The sequence below is a fragment of the Oncorhynchus tshawytscha genome, linkage group LG02 (genome assembly GCF_018296145.1).
Source record: "Oncorhynchus tshawytscha isolate Ot180627B linkage group LG02, Otsh_v2.0, whole genome shotgun sequence".
NCBI classification, from domain to species: Eukaryota; Metazoa; Chordata; class Actinopteri; order Salmoniformes; family Salmonidae; genus Oncorhynchus; species Oncorhynchus tshawytscha.
This window is the reverse complement of record NC_056430.1, coordinates 54,882,346-54,908,812: the sequence shown is the minus strand read 5'-3', so window position 1 is coordinate 54,908,812 and position 26,467 is coordinate 54,882,346. Positions and strand designations below refer to the sequence as shown.

The 26,467-nt window shown below is 42.4% G+C and overlaps 1 long non-coding RNA gene across 2 annotated transcripts in view; it reads left to right on the top strand.

Moving 5' to 3' along the window:
- LOC112266957 overlaps positions 1-26,156 on the top strand; it is a 32,925-nt gene extending 6,769 nt beyond the window's left edge. Inside the window, exons 3-5 of one of the 2 annotated variants that reach the window (XR_002956025.2) lie at positions 23,825-23,897; positions 25,171-25,225; positions 25,376-26,156. This is a non-coding gene — a long non-coding RNA (uncharacterized LOC112266957). Of the gene's footprint in view, positions 1-23,824; positions 25,226-25,375 lie in introns of both variants that reach the window. The other variant, XR_006079286.1, reaches the window with a different exon arrangement.
- The last annotated feature ends 311 nt before the right edge of the window (positions 26,157-26,467 follow it).

The window sequence follows — 26,467 nt, the reverse complement described above, 5'->3', positions numbered from 1 at the left end:
ATCCATTCTATCATACCACCTTGAATAAAGCAATGTATTGGGCATGTATGGGTATTTTCTGCTAGTATGGATATTGGAATGTACCCAATGGTTAAATGACAACCAGAACACAAATGTGTTTTCAGTTGTCCTCAATTCATCGAACATCCTCAGAATAGTAACAGTTTCCTAGTAGCATTTCAGAAGTGTAAAACATTTTTATCCAACTTCATTTTCATTATTATGAAATCAGCATATCCCCCTCTACTGTTAGACAGCAGTTTGGCTTGTATTCTAGGCCGCTTCATAATAGTTGATCTGGAATGTGTGTAATGCGTTGCGCCCTTAGGTAGAATTAGTAAATTGCAACAACAACAAAAATTGTCAGTGCAGCTGTAGCATTGCATTACGCTCAGTATGACAGTGCCATATGTGTTGCACTGATGGGCAAGACATGTGCCAGAATGAATGTGCTCAACAAGTATGGATTTCACATTATTGGGAAATCTGTGACCCAAATATGCGACACGTATCCTTCGCATAGAGTTGAGCAGGCTGTTGATTGTGGCCTGTGGAATGTTGTCCCACTCCTCTGCAATAGTTGTGCGAAGTTGCTGGATATTGGCGGGAACTGGAACACACTGTCGTGCATGTTGATCCAGAGCATCCCAACCCCACCGCCATCATGGGTCACTCTGTTCACAACATTGACATCAGAAAACCGCTCGTCCACACGATGCCAAATACGTGGTCTGTGGTTGTGAGGCCAGTTGGACATACTGCCAAATTCTCTAAAACAACTTTTGAGGTGGCTTATGATAGAGAAATTAACATTTAATTTTCTGTCAACAGCTATGGTGGACATTGCGGCAGACAGCTTGCCAATTGCATGCTCACTCAAAACTTGAGACATCTGTGGCATTGTGTTGTGTGACAAAACTGCACATTTTAGAGTGGCCTTTTATTATCCCCAGCACCTGTGTAATGATCACGCTGTTTAATCAGCTTCTTGATATACCACACCTGACAGGTGGATGGATTATCTTAGCAAAGAACAAATGCTCACTAACATGGATGTAAACACATTTGTGCACAACATTTGAGATAAATATGCTTATTGTGCACCTGAAAAATGTCTGGGAACTTTTAATTCAGCTCATGAAACATGGGACCAATATTTTACATGTTGCGTTTATATTTTTGTTCAGTGTAGTAGGAAATAATTTCTGGTACTTGGTTAATAATTCAACATAGCTGGTAAATGGTTTCTAGTGATGCTTGATATAATGAATCCACATCTTAGTAAATGTTTGGTCATTTCTATACGGTAAAATAGTGTTACCCAGCTTTTCTATTTAAATACTTTTTAATATAAACAAATAGATTGTGAATACATCCAATTGGTAGTTGCAGTCTTGTCCCATCACTATAACTCCCCTAAAGACTTGGGAAGATCTGTCAGAACAAGAGCCATGTGTCCTCCGAAACACGACCCTGCCAAGCCACACTGCTTCTTGACACACTGCTCTCTTAACCTGGAAGAAAGTCGCACCAATGTGTTGGGAGGAAACACCGTCCAGCTGGCAATCGAAGTCAGCTTGCAGGCACCCAGCCCGCAACACAGAGTCGCTAGAGCGCGACAGGACAAGGAAATCCCGATCCTTCACCTATCCCTGACAATGCTGGGCCAATTGTGCTCCGCCTCATGGGTCTCCTGGCCACTCGATAGCCCCTAAAGTCTACTTTAATTTGTTGTAAAAATCTTAAGGAACCCGAACAGAATATAGGCTAAATTGCAAGATAAGATATTGATACATGGTCAATCATACAGCCATTGAAAAAAATCATACCAAGTATATCAAATGGGAATAAACATTGTTTAAAATTCCCTCCTCAAAATGAAAATGTTGGACCTTAACAATTACATTACATTTGTGGGAATACAGCACCATTGACTACAGGATAATGAAAGGAGAGAACATAATATCCTATAAATAATCAAATGATTGTCATTGGATCAAAATAACCAAGCACCCATTGTGGTAATTTTGTTGGATATAGTATGCAAGATTTGTGTTGAAATTAAATGTGAGAGACAGAAGGAGGACAAAGGAGAGGAGGACAAAGACAAAGAGCAGGGGATAAGGGAAAGTCATATATTGAGTAGTCATCAATATTGAGTCTGCACGGCATCGCCAAAGCCTAGGAGGTAGGTGTCATGGCAGAAGAGTTTTTTTTCTTTCAGCTGCAGGCATCGAAGGCCCAGCCCAGCTCCTTCAGGAAGCTCTTCTTCCCACACTGGACCTTTCCGTAGCGCTCCAACTGCAACTCGGGCACTGCCGAGCGCCAGCCAATCTGAGCCTGGGTGGTCTGGGGAACTGGGGGAGAGGGTCCCACCTGCAACCGACCTCAGTGTCACACATAGCCCAGCATTACTGTCTGCAAATGGCACCCTATTCCCAACATAATGCACGACTTTCGACCAGAGCCCTATCATTGTCTTCCAACAGGTGGGGTCACTGCTACGTGACGCTCGTCACTCTAATTGACGTAAGACAATTGGATCCCTCTCGGTCATGGTCAAAAGTAGTGCACTAAATAAGTTTTTGTTATGTAATGGTGCACAGGGTTGGGGAGTAACGAATTACATGTAATCCTTTACATGTAAAGGATTACAAAAGCCAGCAAAAATATTGTAAACAGATTACAGATACTTTTGAAAAACTAGATGATTACTTAGAGGATTACTTTAAAATTCAGAAAGGATGTTTGCGAATAAAAATCGGACACTTCTCCGTTTTCTCAATGACATTCAAATCATCATTGAAAAAAGGCACAAGTTTAAGTTTGTTCCACCTGAGCGAGTCTGACCACAAGTCAGAGACCACTATGATGACACACCAAATGTTTTTGATGGATCGCGAGAAAAGAGCAGGAATAGGCTTTTGTAGGCTGCAGTCCAAGCTATGTCTACCAATGGTGTGACTGCTGTTGGCATCCAATGATTATCCACCGTGAATAAACACTTGGAGGTAAGGATAACAGCACTGGTTTAGTCTTCGGCAGTAGTCCAGGACTCCTTCAAACATTCAATCTCCAGCTGCGTACCCCCTCTAGCACCAGGGTCAGCGCACTCTTAAATGTTGTTTTTTTGCCATCATTGTAAGCCTGCCACACACATAAGATACATTTTTTAAACAAGAATGGGTGTGAGTTTTTGTCACAACCCGGCTCGTGAGAAGTGACAAAGAGCTCTTATAGGACCAGGGCACAAATAATAATAATCAATAATTTTGCTCTTTATTTAACCATCTTACATATAAAACTAACCACAGATTAATGAGAAGGGTGTGCTTGAAAGAATGCACATAACTCTGCAATGTTGGGTTGTATTGGAGAGAGTCTCAGTCTGCCTGTATTTTGTTTTCATGCCAATGAGGGTCGACCATTCACTCTCACATAGGTACATGGTTGCAAAGGGCATCAGTGTCTTAACAGCGTGATTTGCCAACCCTTGACGGGACTGCACGTAGCCCTGGGGGTATACCTGGTCTACGACAATAAGGATATATCACTTATTATTGATACCTACATAGCGCATTGATGTGAGTCACTGCTGCTCTCTCATTTAGCTATTGGCAAATTACGTATTGTATTTGAACCCAATAATGGTTGAATTCAATAAGTTTAAGCTGCCCATCAATCATTGTTTTTGAAACCAGTGGACAGCCAGTAAAAAATGCGCTTGAGCAACAGCTGCACAGTGCAGATCCAAGCCTATGTAATACAAGTGGGGCTTTTTTTCTCCAGTAGTGCTCAGAGCATGCCATTCCATGAGCGCAGCATTTATTTTTCAATTCGAATCAATGAGTCCAATCAGTCCTCCATGACAACAAAATCATAAACAACAAAGTAGGGCTGGCTGGGGTCATACTCAGGTAAAACAATTTAGCTAATCTATACTTCCATATTTCCAAGTCCTATTCTTGAAGATCAAGGGGTATAACATTTATTGGAATGACTGGAATTCTGATAGACTGGTTTTTATTGTAAAGATATACTTTAATTGTATTGTTATATGAAGTAGAATGCGATGTGTTAGAAGAAGCCTACATAACCCAACGCATAAAGTAAAATGTTACATATATATATGGCCAGCTATGTAAACTTTAACATTGATTTATCCTGCAATAGATGGTGTTCAATTGGTAACATACATTTTTGTCTTCTTCTAATGCCTCTTAAGGGGAAAGTAATCTAAAAGTAACAATATTTGAGTTTTGGGTAATCGAAAGGTTACGTTACTGATGACAATTTTGGACAGGTAACTAGTAACTAACGGATTACATTTATAAAGTAACCTACCCATCCCTGGTTGTGCACTACTATATAGTGCACTCCCTTTGACCAGGGTCTTACTTGACCTTGACCCAAAGGAGTTTGTAAGGACTCACTTGGATATATTTCTCAGGTGGGGTAGGGGGTCGTGTTTTAAGATGTTGAGGAAGCTCCAATTTGACAACGTCCTTCAGCTTGTTGCTCTCCTCCTGCATCTGTAAACATTGCATGAAATATCTGAAAATCTGAAGAAACTCATAGATATGTGATCGATCAACCCAATAACTTTGATTTCATTGTTTTGATTTAAATGGTGCCCAGTTCAGTCTGTCCCTACCTGGCTAATCAATAGAGGCTATAGGGTTGTATGGTTGTATTCTCAAGAAGTAGAACTTGTTATGTGTTCATACTGCATCAGGTTTCACTTGCTTACCTCCTTGTAGGACTTGGTCAAGAATCCCCATTTATTGGGCCAGGCTTTGGCTGACTGAAGCTCTATTTTGACATGAACTTTCCTGAAAATGAATCAAAGACATGTATAAGGCTTTTGAACAAACATTGGACTTGCAAAACATGGCTCCTAAATGAATTAACACAGATCAGAGAACCAAATATTTCAAAAACAAAGATAGTTTCAACGATAATCTAGAGAGAGTAGGCTAACCCTCTACTGAACCTGAGTAAAATCAATATATTCTAAACTACTACTACTACTGCTACTAATGCTAGTACTACTACTACTACCTGCCTACTACTACCACCACCACCACCATTAACTACTGCTAACCAATCCACCATTACTGTAGTACCACTACTGCCACTACTACAATAACAATAACACATCCTCATCTTGAACAAAAGTGACAAACCTTGTGCTATATTAAATAAAGAAAGTCAAATTTGTCAGCAAAATTCAAGGAATACATAATATAACATTTAATTGCATTTGTTTTGTTGTAAACTCAGACTTTAAAGAGTTTACCAGATTTCATCTTTATCCACAAAGCTGCATTCTTCACCAGATCCAAGTGGTTTGCAGGCTGCCATCTATACTGGCAAGTGTGTCTGTCTCTCTGTAGTGTGTGACTTCTCACCTTTCAGTCTTATATAGTCTTGAATGTTATACTAACAGATATGTTTACCATCACCATAGCAACATAGTGGAGTCAGAGGTCCTTTTGTGTATCCTTGGAAACAATTCCAAATCATTTGAGTGTCACACATTGTGTGAAATTAGAAACAATTTGAGTAAACAATAATGAGTGTTGTAATGGACTACATACGTACATCTTTTTAACTGACATTTTAAAGTTAATAATCAGCACCCCCTTTTGAGCAGCAATTGCTCACATCAATTTATACATGTCTTCCTGCAATGCATTTAAAATGACAGTTTTTATAGCAAAAAAGGTCAATGCCACTGTTAAATGTTGTCGATTATAGTGATTTGGCACTCTTAGCAATACCTATTGAATATTTAAATAAAAAGGCATTTGTTCTGACCTAGAGGTTCGACCTCAGAGGTCCCAAAGCTGGATAACTACCTCCATAACGTCTCTTACCTTACAGTAATCACAGAGCAGTAGTCCAAGCAGACTCAATGTAATAGTACTACTCTTAGCAGATGCAGTATTTCAGACTGCCAGTAGAGGATGTTCCCTTCCTTCTTTTGAACTGCATCAATACCCAACCTCATCAAAATTTGCAGAATGGGTACCTGGAGGAAAATAGGGAGGCTCATGGTTTTTCAATTTCATTCAAGGGGAAGGTTTAGTATTTTTTTTTAAAGCAATCCAGGGGAGGGTCATGTAATTTGTCATTTATGATATTTCTATATTTCTCAGTGCTTTAGAATGAAATCAAATCAAATGTTATTTGTCACATGCGCCGAATACAACCTTACAGGGAAATACTTACTTACAAGCCCTTAACCAACAATGCAGTTTTAAGAAAAATACCCCCCAAAAATAAGAATAACAAATAATTAAAGAGCAGCAGTAGAATAACAATAGCGAGGCTATATACAGGGAGTACCGGCACAGTCACCGGTTAGTCGAGGTAATTGACGTAATATGTACATGTAGGTAGAGTTATTAAAGTGACTATGCAAAGATAATAACAGAGAGCAGAAGCAGCTTAAAAGAGGGGGAGGGGGGCAATGCAAATAGTCTGGGTAGCCATTTGATTAGATGTTCAGGAGTCTTATGGCTTGGGGATAGAAGCTGTTTAGAAGCCTCTTGGACCTAGACTTGGTGCTCCGGTACCTCTTGCCGTGCGGTAGCAGAGAGAACAGTCTATGACTAGGCTGGCTGGGGTCTTTGAACATTTTTAGGGCCTTCCTCTGACACCGCCTGGGATAGAGGTCCTGGATGACAGGAAGCTTGGCCCCAGTGATGTACTGGGCCGTACGCCCTACCCTCTGTAGTGCCTTGCGGTCGGAGTCCAAGCAGTTGCCATACCAAGCAGTGATGCAACCCGTCAGGATTCTCTCGATGGTGCAGCTGTAGAACCTTTTGAGGATCTGAGGACCCATGCCAAATCTTTTCAGTCTCCTGAGAGGTAATAGGTTTTTTCGTGCCCTCTTCACGATTGTCTTGGTGTGCTTGGACCATGTTAGTTTGTTGGTAATGTGGACGCCAAGGAACTTGAATCTCTCAACCTGCTCCACTACAGCCTCGTCGATGAGAATGGGGGCGTGCTCGGTCCTCCTTTTCCTGTAGTCCACAATCATCTCCTTTGTCTTGATCACGTTGAGGGAGAGGTTGTTGTCCTTGCACCACACAGTCAGGTCTCTGACCTCTTCCCTATAGGCTGTCTCGTCGATGTCGGTGATCAGGCCTACTACTGTTGTGTCATCGGCAAACTTAATGATGGTGTTGGAGTCGTCCTTTCCCGGGCAGTCGTGAGTGAACAGGGAGTACAGGAGAGGACTGAGCACGCACACCTGAGGAGCTTCCGTGTTGAGGATCAGCGTGGCAGATGTGTTGTTACCTACCCTTAACACCTGGGGGTGGACAGTCAGGAAGTCCAGGATCCAGTTGCAGAGGGAGGTGTTTAGTCCCAGGGTCCTTAGTTTAGTGATGAGCTTTGAGGGCACTATGGTGTTGAACGCTGAGCTGTAGTCAATGAATAGCATTCTCACATAGGTGTTCCTTTTGTCCAGGTGGGAAAGGGCAGTGTGGAGTGCAATAGAGATTGCATCATCTGTGGATCTGTTGGGGCGGTATGCAAATTGGAGTGGTTCTAGTGTTTCTGGGATAATGGTGTTGATGCGAGCCATGACCAGCCTTTCAAAGCACCTCATGGCTACAGACATGAGTGCTACGGGTTGGTAGTCATTTAGGCAGGTTACCTTACTGTTCTTGGGCACAGGGACCATGGTGGTCTGCTTGAAACATGTTGGTATTACAGACAGGGAGAGGTTGAAAATGTCAGTGAAGACACTTGCCAGTTAGCGCATGCTCGCAGTACACGTCCTGGTAATCCGTCTGGCCCTTTGGCCTTGTGAATGTTGACCTGTTTAAAAGTCTTCCGCACATTGGCTGCAGAGAGCGTGATCACACAGTCATCCGGATTAGTTGCTTATTCTCTGCTGGGCACGCAATATCAAGTGTGCCTATAGGCTATTTGGTGTGGGCTCAATCAAATGATCCATAGCCCATAGGCTACGACGTGCCTGATCTGAGAAGCACAGAGCAAAGTTATATTTCTAAGATAGCTGCAATGGTGTGAATAAAACTAGGCTGCATTATACAGTGAAATGGATATTCCAACCCTGAGCCCCAACCTGCTCTACTCTTGCTGATCCAAAACTTTTTTGGTGTTGCCTAACCAATGCTGTACTGTGTAGGCCTGCAGTGGCAGTTCAGGAGGAGAGTCAAATAATTATTCAGAATTGTATTATTTATTAGGCCTAGTCCCAAAAAATCTATATATTGTGCGTGGACTAGCCTATAGCCTATATTCTGTTCAGTTTGAGAAGGAGAGCGTGAAGATGAGAAGGCGGACCGGAGGTCAACTTTGATAGCTACCTACTACTATAATTGATTTTAATGAAAACAATATTTTTCTTGCCCTTGGTGTATTTATCAGAATTATTGACCTCACAATAAGCCAGATTCAAGTAACTTTGTGTGGTGCTGAAATGTGGTGCTGAAACTTGAAGCAGCAGTCGCAGCCCAATCAATCGGAAATGGACAGCTTATGGTGCTGAAAGTAGGCAATTTTGGATTAGGTATAATTCATTTAAACTGTTTTCATTTTAATTAGACTTTACTAACAACACGAGAGCTTTGTGTTGGAGCCTATTTCTTCCTATTTAAGAAATAAGAGGTATGCCTACCTGTTTGACAGACAAAATTAGGCTATAGGCTGATATATCCATAGATTTGTTGGCCAATTCCTCCGCCCACCATGTGCTTTTTAAATAGCCGACCTCTGTGTCAGTGAAGGACTCCGATGCGTATGGGCATATCATTGTTTAGTTTCTTTGACATTCAGAGGATGAACTACAACCTTCTATAGCCAAGGAAACAAAAAAGTACTTTGCTTGAGAAGTAATCTTATTCTGTCACTATCAATTGATTAAGCTATTCACTTTCTGTACTATAGAAAATGGTTAAACCCAAACAGCTTTTAGGGAAACACCTTCTGTCATTGGGTTAAGCCATGGAAGAAGAGTAGCCAGCAGTTAAAGCTTAAATGTTTCTGTGTCGGTAGGCTTACCGTCTGGGGTGGAAAGGCAGGCCAAACTTTTGAAAGTACCATGCTCAGATTCTTACCGACCGAAACAAGACACACTGATTTGGCATTGGAGAAATATGATAAGATAAACTCATAGGCCTATCTCTCTGTCCATTCTTAGTCTGTAATTTCAGTAAATTGTGTGTTAGCCTATTAAAAAAGATTCTGCTTTTGCTATGAAGATCTTTCCACCCTTACTCTTGTCCATGGTGGACTGTGAACCCACAACCTTCTGGCCTGCAGCCCTGTACACTGTCAAAATTCCTGTGTTACCATGTAATGCTTACAGGACGAAGAACTGTTCCTACAATGGCATATCAAAGGCTCTGGTCTGTCCAAGAAGTGAGGGTAACCGGTAAGGATGTTCTCTGCTATCGACTTTTTATGTTTTAATAATTATTGAGTATAGGGCAAGGTCACTTGTTTTTCTTTTCAAGCGTTCAGGAAGGATTTAGGTCAAATATATTTTGCTGAGGGAGGGCGATCCATTTTCATTTCAGAGAGGTCCCATTTTCTCCATGTAATCCTTATTATAAATAACGTTCAAGTTATGATAAATCTGGTGATATTGTGTCACCCATAAAATGGTGCCAGAGAAGAAGGCAGATGTTTTACATGTCCCCAACCGATTGTTTTTTTTGCTCGTTTATTTGCGTTTTTTGTAACTTATTATTTTACTTATTTTGTACATAATGTTGCCGCTACCGTCTCTTATGACAAAAAATAACTTCTGGACATCAGGACTGTGATTACTCACCACGGACTGGCAGAATAGTTTTTTTCCTTTAACGAGTCGGACGAGCCCGACGCAAACGATATACTGCTTTCTCGGGAACAGGCCTAGAACCCCGTAATTTGCGTGAAGAGGAAGCGGAGAAAAGGGGGCCAAAGGGCGTGCAGCTGTTATTTACACAAATACATAGTCCGACGCCCCTTGTCTTACAAGAGGCCGCTGTTCTATCCTGCTGGTACAGCGTAAAACCACCCAGCTGTATGTTGATATTGTCGTTGTTCAGCCACGACTCTGTGAAACATAAGATATTATAGTTGGTAGTTTAATCTTGCGCGTAGGTCATCGATTTTATTCTCCAAGGATTGCACGTTTACTTGCAGACCGTCAGGATGTCCAGGACCCAGTTGTACAGAGTGGGGTCGAGACCCAGGGTTTGGAGGGTACTATGGTGTTAAATGCTGAGCTGTAGTCAATGAACAGCATTCTTATATAGGTATTCCTCTTGCCCAGGTGGGTTAGGGCAGTGTGATTGTGATTGCATCGTCTGTGGACCTATTGGGGCGGTAAGCAAATTGGAATGAGTCTAGGGTGTCGGGTAGGGTGGAGGTGATATATGGTCCTTGACTAGTTTCTCAAAGCACTTCATGATGACAGAAGTGAGTGCTACGGGGCGATAGTCATTTAGCTCAGTTACCTTAGCTTTCTTGGGAACAGGAACAATGGTGGCCCTCTTGAAGCATGTGGGAACAGCAGACTGGGATAAGGTTTGATTGAATTGAATAACTCCGTAAACACACCAGCCAGCTGGTCTGCGCATTCTCTGAGGACGCGGCCAGGGATGTTGTCTGGGCCGGCAGCCTTGCGACGGTTAACACGTGTAAATGTTTTACTCCCGTTAGCTGCAGTGAAGGAGAGCCCGCAGGTTTTGGTAGCGTGCAGGGGCAGTGGCACTGTATTGTCCTCAAAGCGAGCAAAAAAATTGTTTAGTTTGTCTGGGTGCAAGACATTGTGGTCCGCGACGGGGCTGGTTTTCCTTTTGTTGTCCATGATTGACTGTAGACCCTGCCACATACCTCTCGTGTCTGAGCCATTGAATTGCGACTCTACTTTGTCTCTATACTGAAGCTTAGCTTGTTTGATTGCCTTGCGGAGGGATAGCTACACTGTTTGTATTCGGTCATGTTTCCGGTCACCTTGCCCTGATTAAAAGCAGTGGTTCGTGCTTTCAGTTTTGCACGAATGCTGCCATTAATCCACAGTTTCTGGTTAGGGAAGGTTTTAATAGACGCTGTGGGTACAACATCACCGATGCACTTGCTAATGAACTTGCTCACCGAATCAGCATATTCATCAATGTTATTGTCCAATGCTATGAGGAACATATCCCAGTCCACGTGATCGAAGCAATCTTGAAGCGTTGAATCCGATTGTTCGGACCAGCGTTGAACAGACCTGAGCACGGGTGCTTCCTGTTTTAGTTTCTGTCTATAGGCTGGGAGCAACAAAACGGAGTCGTGGTCAGATTTTTCAAAAGGAGGGCGAGGGAGGGCTTTGTATGCTTCGCGAAAGTTAGAATAACAATGATCCAGGGTCTTGCCAGCCCGGGTCACTCATTCGATATGCTGATCAAATTTGTTTTCAGATTAGCCTTGTTAAAATCCCCAGCCTCGGGATATGTGCTTTCCAGTTTACATAGATTCAAATGAAGTTCTTTCAGGGCCCTCGACGTGTCTGATTGGGGGGGGTATACACGACTGTGATTATGATCGAAGAGAATTCTCTTGGTAGATAATGCGGTCGGCATTTGGATTCTAGGTCAGGTGAACAAAAGGACTTCCTGTATGTTGTTATGATCACACCACTTCTCGTTAATCATGAGGCCCTTCATCTTACCAGAGAGATGTTTGTTTCTGTCGGCGCGATGCGTGAAGAAACCAGGTGGCTGTACCGACTCTGATGACGTATCCTGAGTGAGCCATGTTTCCGTGAAACAAGGAACGTTACAATCTCTGATGTCTCTCTGGAAGGCAACCCTTGCTCGGATTTTGTCTACCTTGTTGTCAAGAGACTGGACATTGGTGAGTAGTATGCTCGGGAGCAGAGCGTGATGTGCCCATCTACAGAGCCTGACCAGAAGACCGCTCCGTCTGCCCCTTCTGCGGCGCCTTTATTTTGGGTCGCCGGCTGGTATCCGATCCATTGTCCTGGGTGGTGGACCAAACTGAGGAGGACCAAACAAGTCATATTCTTGGTCGTAATGTTGGTGAGTTGACATTGCTCTTATATCCAATAGTTCCTCCTGACTGTATGTAATAAAACTTAAGATTTCCTTGGGTAACAATGTAAGAAATAATACATAACAAAACAAAATACTGCATAGTTTCCTAGGAACGCGAAGCGAGGCGGCCATCTCTGTCGGTGCCAGAAGTGCCGGACTGTTCTCTCTGCTACCACACGGCAAGCGGTACCGGAGTGCCAAGTGTAGGTCCAAGAGGCTTCTAAACTGCTTCTACCCCTAAGTGTCACGCTTGTTGAAATGAGTGGACCAAGGCGCTGCATGCGTAGAGTTCCACATTATATTTAATAGTGAAACCTACAACTAAAAAAACAACAAAGAATATAACAAACGTGCAGTATTGCAGTGCTCAAGGCAACTATACAAAAACAAGATCCCACAACAAACTGTGAAGACGCACCGTAGATACAGCGCGTAGAGCCGGCGCAGGATATCCTGGACCCTGGAGGCATACCGGAGACCAGGAGCGCTGAGCAGGCACAACCCGTCGCGTGGTCGCGAACCCCGGTGTCGTCGTTGTTCCTCCCTCGCTGCCTTCATCTGCTCCCATGGCACAACAAATCCCACAACAAACAGGTGGGAAAAGGCTGCCTAAATATGATCCCCAACCATGAAGCACGGGGGTGGTTAGGGGCTTGTAGGTAAGCATTTCACTGTAAGGTACACCTGTTGTATTCAGAGCATGTGTCTAATAACATTTGATTTGATAAGATGTCTATTATGCGGGTGACATCAGCAATGGATGTAATGTATTGTAATCTGGTGGCATACTACACTGAAGTGGGTGCGCCACGTCTGCGGTGTGTGTGTGGGTCTGGATCAATGTCATGACGTGTGTGTGCCACATGACTTTGCAGAGTGGACAAGAGAGGGAAAAGGGCACGCAGGTCATTTAATGTCATAGGACAAAGTAATAACAATCCAGTAGTGTGTTTGAAGAGGGGCTGGTGATAGGACGTGCTGCGCTTATAAAACCCTAGAGCACTTTTTATCTCCTCTAATCTAGTATGCACTGCAGTTTCACAGTCATAGACAATGTCCCAAATGTCCCTGACTATGTCGCTGTTCGCTACATAGTTCACTACTTTTGACCAGATTACTATGGGCTGTGGTCAAAGGTAGTGCACTATATAGGTAATAGCTTGCCATTTGGGGCGCAGGGTTTCACTTCAGACAGATAACTCTCTTCAGTGCTTTCAAGGCTTATGTTTTTAACAGATCCAGCATTTAACACATGCTCTTACCCGGAGAGACTTGCACAGAGAGTGCATACAGTGAAATAAGTGGAACAGCTGCTTTTGATGAGCAACGGCATAAAGTTTAGCATTATATGCAAAATACTTCCACAGTGCTCCCATAGAAGAAAGTGTGAAACTCAAATGTTTCAGAAAAAATGCTAAACACTTTCAAAGCGATCTGGAAAGAGAGTGCTGTTAGAGAGAGTCAAGTGTACAACTTGAGTATGTTCTAAATCAAATTGTATTCGTCACATGTGCCGAATAGAACAGGTGTAGACCTTACAGTGAAAGGCTTACTTACAAGCCCATACCCAACAATGTAGTTTTAAGAAAAATACCCCCAAAAATAAGAAATAAAGTAACAAATCATTAAAGAGCAGCAGTAAAATAACAATAGTGAGGCTATATACAGGGGGTACCGGTACAGAGTCAATGTGCAGGGGCCCCAGTTAGTCGAGGTAATTGAGGTAATATATACATGTATGTAGAGTTATTAAAGTGACTTATGCATAGATAACAACAGAGGGTTGGGGAGCGCAATGCAAGTAGTCTGGGTAGCCATTTGATTAGATGTTCAGTCGTAGAAGCTGTTTAGAAGCCTCTTGGACCTAGACTTGGCGCTCCAGTACCGCTTGCCGTGCGGTAGCAGAGAGAACACAAATGGCACCCTAATACCTACATAGGGCCTCTTTACACTACAATACTTTGAAGACGCGTACTATTACCAGGAAAAAATGCATTTGGAGTGTAAAGAGTTGGATCTAGATTCAAATCAATGTTTCCCAGACTACCTCCAGAGGCCCTATGGGTCCTGGTCAAAAGTAGTGCACTATTTAGCAAAAAGGATGCCATTTAAAACATAGCCAGGGTCTGAGTTTTAGTGAGGTCTGAGTTTTAATTAAAGTTAATTTACTGCATTTCTATACTATTGAAAAACACTTTTTTTTGTCAATCTACAAACACATAGCCTATTAGCTATACAATTAGTCACTACATTAACTCAAATTAACTCAGCACCGGGATTAAAAACTAGAATATAACAAGAGGAAACACACAATACACAACCAAGTTTCGATATTGCACCAGTATTCTACAATTCTAAAAGGATCTGCATGGTATATCCGCCATCTGCAGTGGCCGTACAGCATTTACAGCAATGCATCCTCCGGGGAAGTCAGATTATTCATACTTCTTGCGTTTTGGGGAGCTGTCATACTCAGCCAATAAATTGGTCTGTACCACACCACTTGTAGTGATTCACGGCTAATCTCTGTAGCCATCCAGCTAAATACAAGCAACTGGCTAAACTAAAAGACAAGACCTTACCTCTTCTGAGATGTTGGGGATTGATTCCCGGTGCTTGGCATAAGAGCTCAGCCAAGATTGCATGAAGTAAAAAGGCTGCACCGTTTTACCACTTGCATCTCCATCCCGAATCTCCTCATTGTCCCCTGAGCAAAATTAGCCTACATTTAGGCTATTGTTTATATGTTTATTTCCAACTATGTTGAGGTAAAAATCAGAGTAGAATGCTTTTATGGATGTCAACCCCAATAAATGTTCATGTCATCGTCATCAATCACCTGCAATGCAGTTTAAAAGTACTTTGATTACCAACACCGAATTATGTGTGCTAGCTATGCTACCAGTTTATACAAATGGGAGTTAGAATTTAGCAGTCGCTTTTTCTAAACTTCTAAATGTTTTCCAGTGAAAACAGCCAACAATATCCTAATCGGATTTTAGTAACCACATTGTAGGACTTTTATAATACATCAGGAATGATGGATTTGATAAATATCCACCTTGTTAGATCAGATTTGTTGAATGTGTGCCAATCCAGCATTCTTCTGTTCCACACTTTCTGCATTCCATTTACCTCTTTACCACATCTACCCCATTACCTCCCCGATCTCTTTCCAGGAGTTCAAAAATGTTTAGTGTCTTTGAATTCCCTACACGAGTTATCATAAATGTTTTTATTTGTGAACCTGTTCTGATTGCCTTTTGTGAAATTTCTCTATGTTTGTTGTCAAGGAAGTGAGTTTGTGTTTATAAGGAATGTATTGCCCCTCCTAGCATCAACCAATCATGTCACCATTTTCTTTACAGAATTTGGGAGGCGCACAGCAATGTGGTATGGAGTTTGATTTGGCCTCCGCAAGCCTCCTGAGGCTTTGCAATTGTGTCACACCCTCTGTACGGAGCCTCCGGACCTCATTGTCGGATCAAGAATAAATTGGCTTTAACTCTCAACAGTAAGTTGAGAACAATACTGAGTTCCCAATTATTTGTTCTTATTCAAATGTTTTTTGTTGTTGTCCGGACATCGGTGTCCTCATATGTAGTCACGTCCCTGTGAATGACCTCTACATTTGAGCAAAAAAGGAATTGATTGAGGAACTTTGCCTCATGCTGTTGCAATCAGAGGAAAACCAGATCCACAGCACCAGGAAATTACCTTGGAGAGCGGATACGACCAGAACTACACATTGACAGTTCTATCCTCAGCTGTAGCCTATTGGGATTATCTATTGCAACCAGATGGATCGTAACAGCCCATTGTGTTTTCATCCTCAGTTTCTATCAATCCATCCCTCCTCTCATCCTCCTCGACAACAAAGTCAGAGAAGCCAGTCCCTCCGTGGAACCTATGACAGCAGCCATGTGGCTCAAAAAGTACACTTCTGAGAGGCAGTAGCACCAGGAAGGTAGTGTGGGCTGCCGTGGCGGAAGCGACTGAGAGCACTGGTTGGCTGAAACCCTGTGGAGGTCTGCATCTGTTTCCTGTCCCTGGCTGGCCGCCCATTGCTAAGAGTTCTAGACAGGAGGGCGGGGGCCAAGTTTGTACAGCTGCACCGACTCCCATATGAAGAGGGGAGAGAGAGCGAGACAGAGGGAGGTAGATTTGATACCCCTCATAGGATACTAGAGTCCACTTTTATACTGAGCCAGTTTTTCCTCATGTCTTGTGTTTGGTCATTTGAAAATAGAGTGCACTAATGCTGAGGAGTTGCATGTTAAATCAAAGTATGTAGCAGAGGTGGTTCAGTAATGTTTGGCTGAAACCTGGTGTTAGCACCCAGTACCAGCAGACAACCCTATTTGGTCTGCCAAATACAGTGTATCCTTTCTGGTACCATCAAATACTTTAGCTGTGCTAGAATTAGCTTTTATTTTTTATCTTTATTTAACTAGGCAAGTCAGTTAAGTACAAATTCTTATTTACAATGACGGCCTACCCCGGCCAAACCCTAACCCGGACGATGCTGGGCCAATTGTGCGCCACCCTATGGGACTCCCAATCACGGCCGGTTGTGATACAGCCTGGAATCGAACCAGGGTCTGTAATGACGCCTCTAGCACTGAGATTCAGTGCCTTAGACCACTGCTCCACTCGGGAGCTTGCCTAGTAATGGAACCAAAAGTGCAAACACCGCCCATCTGCCACTCCTGGCAGGCTCAAGCAAAAGTATATAAACCAAGGTCTTTAGTGTTGATCATAGTATCCTGTGTGGAAGAGTTGATAAGAGTATGAAACTAGCGATGCCAGAGTCATGGGTTCAATTCCTTCTGGTGCCACATATACTAACATGAATGCACTCACTGTACTGTTAGTCCCTTTGGATAAAAATTTCTGCTAAATGGCATATATTATACACTATGTGTATTGTGCTGTACCTGTATGTTTGGTGTACTATTTGAACAGAGTCAGAACAATGACACTGATGAGGCTGAATCTGATAAAGTAACGGCCTATGTCTCAAATGGCACCCTATTCCCTATAGTTCACTCAAAAATACTGCACTATATAGGGAATAGGGTGCCATTTGGAACACAGACATAGGGTAACTCGTTTCCTGGGACTCAGCAGTGACGCCTGTTATGGCAGCCTCATCAAAGGGGAGGAGAGGCAGGATGAGTCATGCTGACTGAGAGCATGAGACGCACAGCTGGTTACGTTCATATTTCAACCCACCGAGGCAGATCTGCCATTTCATCATAAGCCAGTGTCTGGGGCCTTGATCTCTGAGCAGGACTGTGCATCATTATTAGGCTGGAGATTCAGTAGTCTAGTATACACAGGAGTGAGCAATGGCCACTGTGTCGACATTGGGCATAGGCCGATTATTATATTGTTATATTCAGTAGACAGCAATTTTCACAATGTTGCAGATAGATATTTTAAATAGCACTTTATGGTATGCTTCATTAAATTGTTTGTTAATGGTTTAATAGTATTTTTCATATGGTTAATTACTAATTAGACACCAGTTTATTAGGTAAACCACCCCTTTCATGAAAATTGATCGCTTTTACAAACAGTGAGTCACGTGCCTGTGGCTATATGAAGCAGGCAGACAGGCATCAAGGCTTTCAGTTACTGTTCGATTAAACGTTAGAATGGGCAAAACGAGTGACCTAAGCGACTTTAAGAGTGGTATGATCGTCGGTGCCAGGTGCGCCGGATCCAGTATCTCAGAAACAGCCGGCCTCCTGGGCTTTTCACACACGACAGTGTCTAGGGTTTACCCGAGAATGGAGCAACAAACAAAAAACATCCAGTCAGTGCCAGTCTTGTGGGCAAAAACAGCTAATTGATGAGAGAGGTCAAAGGAGAAGAATTGTGCAAGCTAACAGGCTGGCCACAAACAGACAAATAATGGCGCAGTACAAAAGTGGTGTGCAGAATGGCATCTCAGAATACACAACTCCTTGTCACAGATGGGCTATTGCAGCAGACGACCACACCAGGTTCCACTCCTATCAACAACAAAAAAGAAGTGGCTCCAGTGGCCAAGCGATCACCAACACTGGACAATTGAGGAATGGAAAAACAGAGTCATGCTGATTGCAGAGTCAGGATTTGGCATATGCAGCATGAGTCCATGGAACCATCCTGCGTGGTGTCAACGGTACAGGCTGGTGGCGGTGGTGTACTGGTGTGGGGAATGTTTTTCTGGCACACATTAGATCCCTTGATACCAATTGAGCAACGAGTGAATGCCACGCCCCGAAGAATTCAGGCTATTCTGGAGGCAAAGGGGGGTCTGACCAGGTACTAAATGTGTGTACCTAATTAACTGGCCACTGAGTGGTTGAAATTGTGTGATTATTGTGAAGCTTGCTAAATACTGAGCTTATGGTATATGTTTCAGATGTGACCCCTACTGAAAATTTTATTAAGTTTTACTATCTCACTTTATTTGATTAACATGGGAATCCGAAAAGACTAAAGATGGACAAATCACCATACATTTTCTGTCTGGGATTCTTCTAAACATATCAAAATAACCAATAAATATATGAGATATTGAATTTTTCATTAAAAGATTAATCTCCTCATAGCAGCCAATCTTTTCCTCAGGAAATGCAATTTACTGTCAAATACCAACAATATAATGAATGTGGACATTGTTTTAAAACAAAAAGGGAAATTCATTTAATCATATAGCTTTTCAGGGAAACATACCCAAAAAATACATGTGATACACATTGTGTATCAAATTATTATAACCCATGCATGTGTTTTGAGAAAAATTGGACCCTTATCTACCCTTAAAGGTAATGCATGACAAATTATTTGACGTGTATGTGTTTAGCTCGACGTTCCATCTAAAGAAAAATCAGCATTTTGGGGAAAACAACATTCCTCTTGTGGAACGGTAAAACAAAATTACAGTAATAACCGCGTCGGTCTCTTTTTGATTCCAACAACACACATAGCTTTATTGAATCATTAGCTAAATACAAAAAAGTACAACATTGCAGCACATCAAGGGGACAACCGGAGGCTTTCAGATACCAGTATAGATTGAACAGAGCCTTGACAATGCCATTCTCCAAACTGGAAATTAGAGCTTACCCTCTAAGAAAAAAAGGAGCTATCTAGAATCTTAAAGGGTTCTACGGCTGTCCCAATAGAAGAACCCTTTTTGGTTGCAAGTAGAACCCTTGAGAATGTACATAGGGAATAGGGTGCTATTTGGGACACAGGCTTAATACAGCCTCCCAGGTGTGGCTGCTAACATGACAGCTGAAACGACCCTATCTTGAGTCAATGCTGCCAATTTCCTGTAACTGCTGACGGAAAGTGGCCAGACACCTTCTGTTCTTCATTATTGTAAAATCCTACTTACTGTGGCTAGACGTGTGGGATAGCGGAATATCTATCTGTGGAAAAGCCGTCTGTCTTGGCCAAATTAAATCAAAAGCAAAAAAAGTAATGCACTGATTGTCTCCGACTCTCCTAGACTCGTAAAGTGTTTTAAAATTCTGTGGTCGTCTTTGGTTACGTAAGATTGATGTAAAGTATCGGCTTGGTTAACAACTCCCATTTCCCCTAGACACATATAATCAAAGTCACCACTCTAGATATTACATAATACACCATGCCCCTTCAGACAAATGTCTTGAAACTTGTCTGTTTCTAGCTCTTAGAAAACAACAATCTCATAGGATTTGCATAAGCAGACAATAGCGGAATGGAAAAAAAAAGAAAAAAATACACATCAACATTCAGACTGAGTTGTGAACAGTCAGATGTGATTTTGCTGAACCGAGGTGTATGTGCCTCTATATATAGAGGTCAAGTTCTTTAATGGCTTCTGTCAGTACTGGATTGGCTTCTCTCTCTCCCTGGGACATAATGACAGCACTTGAGAAGCAGGGTGGGTGCGTCCCATGTGGTACCCTACTCCCTACATAGTGCACTACTTTTTACCAGATACTTTTTGTCCCTGGCTAAAAGTAGTGCACTTGGTAATAGGGTCCCATTTGGGACACAGAGGGTGACTGCTATGTCATTTACTGAGAGTCCTGGCTGCTTGTTGGCTGTGTGGCCCTGAGTGTACCCGAACACAGCACAACTTCTATGTTCCACTGCAATTCCACATGAAATGGAGTCCCTTGCCTTTAAAGACCAGCAAATGCGTAAGTCAAAAGGATATGGAATAAGACAAGAGTGTCAAGTCATTCCCCATTTACACTAATGTGAACCCACTGATTATCTATAATTTAAACATATTACATCTACAGTGGCTTGCGAAAGTATTCACCCCCTTGGCATTTTCCCTATTTTGTTGCCTTACAACCTGGAATTAAAATAGATTTTTTGGGGGGGGAAATGTATCATTTGATTTACACAACATGCCTACCACTTTGAAAATGCAAAATATTTATTGTGAAACAAACAAGAAAAAATAAAAATAGAGCGTGGACAACTATTCACGCCCCCAAATTCAATACTTTGTAGAGCCACCTTATGCAGCAATTACAGCTGCAAGTCTCTTGGGGTATGTCTCTATAAGCTTGGCACATCTAGCCACTAGGATTTTTGCCCATTCTTCAAGGTAAAACTGCTCCAGCTCCTTCAAGTTGGATGCGTTCCGCTGGTATACAGCAATCTTTAAGTCATACCACATATTCTCAATTGGATTGAGGTCTGCTTTGACTAGGCCATTCTAAGACATTTAAATGTTTCCCCTTAAACCAATTGAGTGTTGCTTTAGCAGTATACTTAGGGTCATTGTCCTGCTGGAAGGTGAACCTCCGTCCCAGCTTAAATCTCTGGAAGACAAACAGGTTTCCCTCAAGAATTTCCCTGTATTTAGCGCCATCCTTCAATTCTGACCAGTTTCCCAGTCCCTGCCAATGAAAAACATCCCCACAGCATGATGCTGCCACCACCATGCTTCACTGTGGGGATGTTGTTCTTGGGGTGATGAGGTGTTGGATTTGTGCCAGACATAGCATTTTCCTTGATGGCCAAAAAGCTCAATTTTAGTCTCATCTGACCAGAGTATCATCTTTCATATGTTTGGGGAGTCTCTCACATGCCTTTTGGCGAACACCAAACGTGTTTGCTATTTTTTTCTTTAAGCAATGGCTTTTTCTGGCCACTCTTCCGTGAAGCCCAGCTCTGTAGAGTGTATGGCTTAAAATGGTCCTATGGACAGATACTCCACTCTCCTCTGTGGAGCTTTGCAGCTCCTTCAGGGTGGTCTTTGGTCTCTTTGTTGCCTCTCTGATTAATGCCGTCCTTGCCTGGTACATGAGTTTTGGTGGGCGACCTTCTCTTGGCATGTTTGTTGTGGTGCCATATTCTTTCCATTTTTTAATAATGGATTTAATGGTGCTCCGTGGGATGTTCAAAGTTTATAACCCAACCCTGATCTGTACTTCTCCACAACTTTGTCCCTGGCCTATTTGGAGAGCTCCTTGGTCTTGCTTGGTGGTTGCCCCTTGCTTAGTGGTGTTGCAGACTCTGGGACCTTTCAGAACAGGTGTACTTTCTGTGATGACATACTGAGATCATGTGACAGATCATGTGACACTTATATTGCACACAGGTGGACTTTATTTAACTAATAATGTGACTTCTGAAGGTAATTGGTTGCACCAGATCTTATTTAGGGGCTTCATAGCAAAGGGGGTAAATACATATGCACGCATAACTTTTCAGTTTATTTAATTTTTTTAATTTTTGGAAACAAGTTAATTTTTTCACTTCACCAATTTGGACTATTTTGTGTATGTCCATTACATGAAATCAAAATACAAACCCATTTAAATTACAGGTTGTAATGCAACAAAATAGGAAAAAAGCCAAGGGGGATGAATACTTTTGCATGGCACTGTATCACCAAATTAGGAGTATCTGGATCCTAGATCAGTGGACCAGTCCTCTTTCAATTTTTAAATATCTAATTTCTGTAATAAAAGGCTGCAAAATGTCCTTTCAATTTAGCTTAATCCAAATGCCAGCCAGAAGGGGATACTGTAAAAACCTCCCCAATCAACAGAGCACAAATGGCAAAACACGTGGAATTGTGTCGCCATGGTGAAGCAGTAATCTTTCCCTCTGCCTTTTGCCTGTTAATTGGTACGTGGGAGTGTGTTCGTGTTTCTGTACGTGTGCGTGCGTGCATGCATGCATGCGTGTGTGCGTGCGAGTGGTGTGTGGGTGTGCATGCGTGCATGTGAAAGTAGGTTTGTTAGGGGAGCTAAAGGAATAGTTTAATTGTATTTTGATTTGAACATTTTGTGACATCTTCGAATTATGATCCCAATTTATATATGTTCTGTCTATAATTGTACATGTTCACTGTGACCTCAGGTATGTCATCACAGAAAGTGGATAATTACTAGAAATATATGTTTAAAAAACGTCTGACTACAGGCTATGTTCCAATGGTCATACTGTCACTTGCACACATTGCTTAATTCTAAGTAGTATACTTATGTGGATATTGGAACTGAGTCTACTATGCGTAATTTCAGGGTAATGCTTTGTAATAACATGTTTGCAAAGGGTTTATAATAACCTCGGCTATACCGTCTGTCAATATCTAGCATTCACTTTGCTGATACACAAATACCCCCTGCAACAGCAAACCACCATGTCCATCCCAAATGACACCCTATCCCCTGCATTGTGCACTACTTTTGACCAGAACCCTATGGGCCCTGGTCAAAGTAGTGCACTATAAAGGGAATAGGGTGCCATCTGGGACACATTCCTTATCTTCACCTTCAACAAATGTTTGAGGGAGAGAAAGTTACTTTGACATTGAAAGTCTCCTGATTTGTGCCGCTGGTGTAATGGTATCATGGAAGATTCCCATTCTTTCAACCCGAGTTTGATTCCCGGACAGCGCACAATGTTTGGGGTGGCAGGTAGTCTAGTGGTTAGAGCATTGGGCCAGTAACCGAAAGGTTCCTAGATTGAATCCCCGAGCTGACAAGGTAAAAATCTGTCCCTGAACAAGGCAGTTAACCTACTGTTCCCTGGTAGGCCATCATTATAAATAAGAATTTGTTCTTAACTGACTTGCCTAGTTAAATAAAAGTTAATTTAACCACCTGAAAGCGGCAGACAGACAAAAGTCTTCAGAAAACCTTTTCAAGCATCTACCCACGCACCGAGACACAAGGCACCTTTTATAATCCACGCAGAGTCAGGCAATCTGACAAACATTCATTAAATTTGTACTTTCCTTTTTTGGGGGCCCTACTGTCTAGACAATGTCTCTGTCTGCATAAATGCATTAGCTCACTCAGTCACACACACTGCCACATCACACGCTCTTGTCTGATGCTCCGGACCACCGACAGTCTCATGTGGGTCAACTGATTCTGACCACATGAAGAAAGACAAACAGAGAGTCTTTATTTCTCCTTAAAAAGCCTCCATACTTTATGTATCTATCAGCTGTTCACTCCAATTAAATTTTCCAGTCTCAGCTTTCACCTGATAATACCCTCCCTTTATCCCTTGGCTTCAAGGGGAGAGACGAAAATGCTGTTTTTACTCAACACCAACACCACAATTTATCTCCCTCTCCTTCTGCTTTCCCACTGTTATTTCCACCCCCTCCCCTTCCCCCCTTCATTTCCCTCTGCCTCCCTTTCTCTCCATCCCTCCCTCTATCTCTCTCTATCCGTCCACCACCGATGCATCATGCGTCCTGCGGCTCCCTCTACTCTGAAACACAGGGTTGCTTGGGGTCTCTGTCTGCGACAAACAAGGGAGCGACGCTCACCCAAAACATCCACCAAACAGAGGCAGGTCTGTCTGTCTGTCTGCACAGGGAGTAAAAAACACCAAAATCACATTAATCCCATCAGCTGCCTGGGCCTGGCTCGTCACGAGGAAACTCAAGAAGTGGTGTCCCAAATGGGACCCTATTCCCTATATAGTGCATTACAGAGCCCTATGGGCCCTGGTCAAATGTAGTGAACTATGTAGGGAATAGGGTGCCATTTGGGACACAGACAGACTTAGAGCCCCCACCCTCCAACTCAATTACCCCTGGGTGTTGTGAAGGTCACCACAGGATCTGGGTGTTAAGGAGACAGACTGCAGTGCAGTGGGTTTGTTCAGGACATGACTAGGCAAAGTTAAGAGCCAGACTCTATTGGTTGTAAATTTGTACATTTAAGGTTAACTGCTCCTTAGAACCAACTTCTGTGGTTTTAAACAGCCTATGTCACATCGATATGAGTCAGAAACATTAATTGTAGTGTCAAAATGGACTACAAAGTGTATATAGGATAACTTTGGTCATAAAGTCAGTCTGGTCCAAACCTGAGTTTTGTACGTGAGTTCGTCACGGTTTACTGGCGATTTAGGGCAGATGGCCAGGATATGGATTAGCGTTACATCTGACTAACTTCTACATGGACTGTCAACTGTCAAACCTGAAACTGGTGTGTTGCTATGTTTTGTTAGCTAGCTACATGTCATTATTTGATAGCCTAGTATCATAGCGGCATAGCCTATGATACTGTGATGTACCTAACTAGCTAAATACATAGCCTATACCTAACATGTAATGTGAGAGGAAGATTTGCATAGCTAACATTGTACCTGAAGACAGGTTTGATCCCTGCCAACTAGAGGTAGCTAGATAGCTCATAATCAAGCAAACCTGACAACATGTTTGATGCATGTCGCCAGCTTGCTTTCAGTAATGTTTCAACTCGAACAGGCTAGCAACTGTAAGATCCCTGCTAAATAATCAAGCAAACTAGCTACCCACTGGGCACACTGGTTGAATCAATGTTGTTTCCATGTCCTTTAAATTATGTTGAACCAACGTGAAATAGACGTTGGTGTCTGTGCCCAGTGGGTAGCTAGCATTTGAGGACTTCAGCTGACCCCCAAAAATATGCCAACAAACAACAACATTATTGTGTATTTTCTATGTAAAAAAAACGACAACAAATCACCAAAGAAGGAGGCTGGGGCAAAACACAAGTCTCTTTTCAGAGTAATGGAGGACACAACCACCATTGATAATGTAATCAGTACTGTGTGTGTTTGTCTTGTATGTTGTAAGGAGGTGCCCCACCCCCCCCATCCATGGTGCCGCAATGGACTACTCCTGGACCAGGGTGAGTAATGTCAACCAGTCAGTACCATGCTGGCACTGGTCCATTGTGAAATAGCTGTGAATCATAATCTCAACCGTGTATTTACTGTTGGCTTCCAAGACTGTATGGTGACAGTCTTTCTCTCTCTCTCCCTCTCTTTCTCTGTGATAGGAGCTGGGTTGGATCTTTAAGTCAGACTCCTTCATGACTAGTATCTGTGATGAGAGGGGCCTGGATGTACTGCCGCTAGCAAACACCTCAGAAGGGACAAAAAGTGATTACTAATAAGACAGAACATCACAAGTGTTTAGTAATCTCAGAATCAGCTTTACCTTAAAACTTCAAAAACGCGTAGTCTCAAATAGCCGCCTGTCCCTTTTAATAGCCGGACAATGTCACACATTTCAGGTAAAAATAAACGCCTGGTCTAAATGAATTGTTTACAAGGGTACCATGAATTGTTTGAGGTTTAATGTTTGATTTGTTACATTAAATAATTCAGTAATGACTCAATAAATTATGTCAATCATGCGTTTGTATCGCCAGTAAGAAACTGCTAGCCATTAGCAGCTAACAACTGCTAGCTAACCGGCAAGTACAAAAACAGTCAACAAGTTCAGGAGTACCGACCCCTAAAAACTGTAATATCGTCCTATAGTAAGAACGGGTTAAAAGGGCACAGTCAAAAGAGGATAATAATTATTCTGTCAAGGAAAAGTTTTTAAATGTTTTTATAAAGTGACAGTGTGAAAATTATTACACATGGTGCAGGAAATTAATAAATTGACTAAAATGCTGGAAGTGGATGTTGGAATTAAACAATTAACAATTGTGTAACGAGTGCGCTGAGAGTCAGGAAGCAAGTACAGGGAGTGAGTGTTTTAATAAATAAACAAACCAATAAACATGAAACACAAACAACGCAATTACACCTGAGGAAAGAACCAAGGGGAGTGACAGATATAGGGAAGATAATCAAGGAGGTGATGGAGTCCAGGTGAGTGTCATGAGGCGCTGGTGCGCTTGACGATGGTGACAGGTGTGCGGGATAATCAGCAGCCTGATGACCTAGAGGCCGGAGAGGGAGTATACGTGACCAAAAAGCTTTGTGCATTAAGGAAGTAGACACCTGGCTCAAATGGAAGGCTGTCTCTACGCCTGTTGTGTTCAGTGATTTAAGCAAATAAACGCCTGGGCTGGTAATAGATTTTTTTTGTTTTGTATTTACCAAACACATTTGCATGTACAGGAATTTGGTGTTAT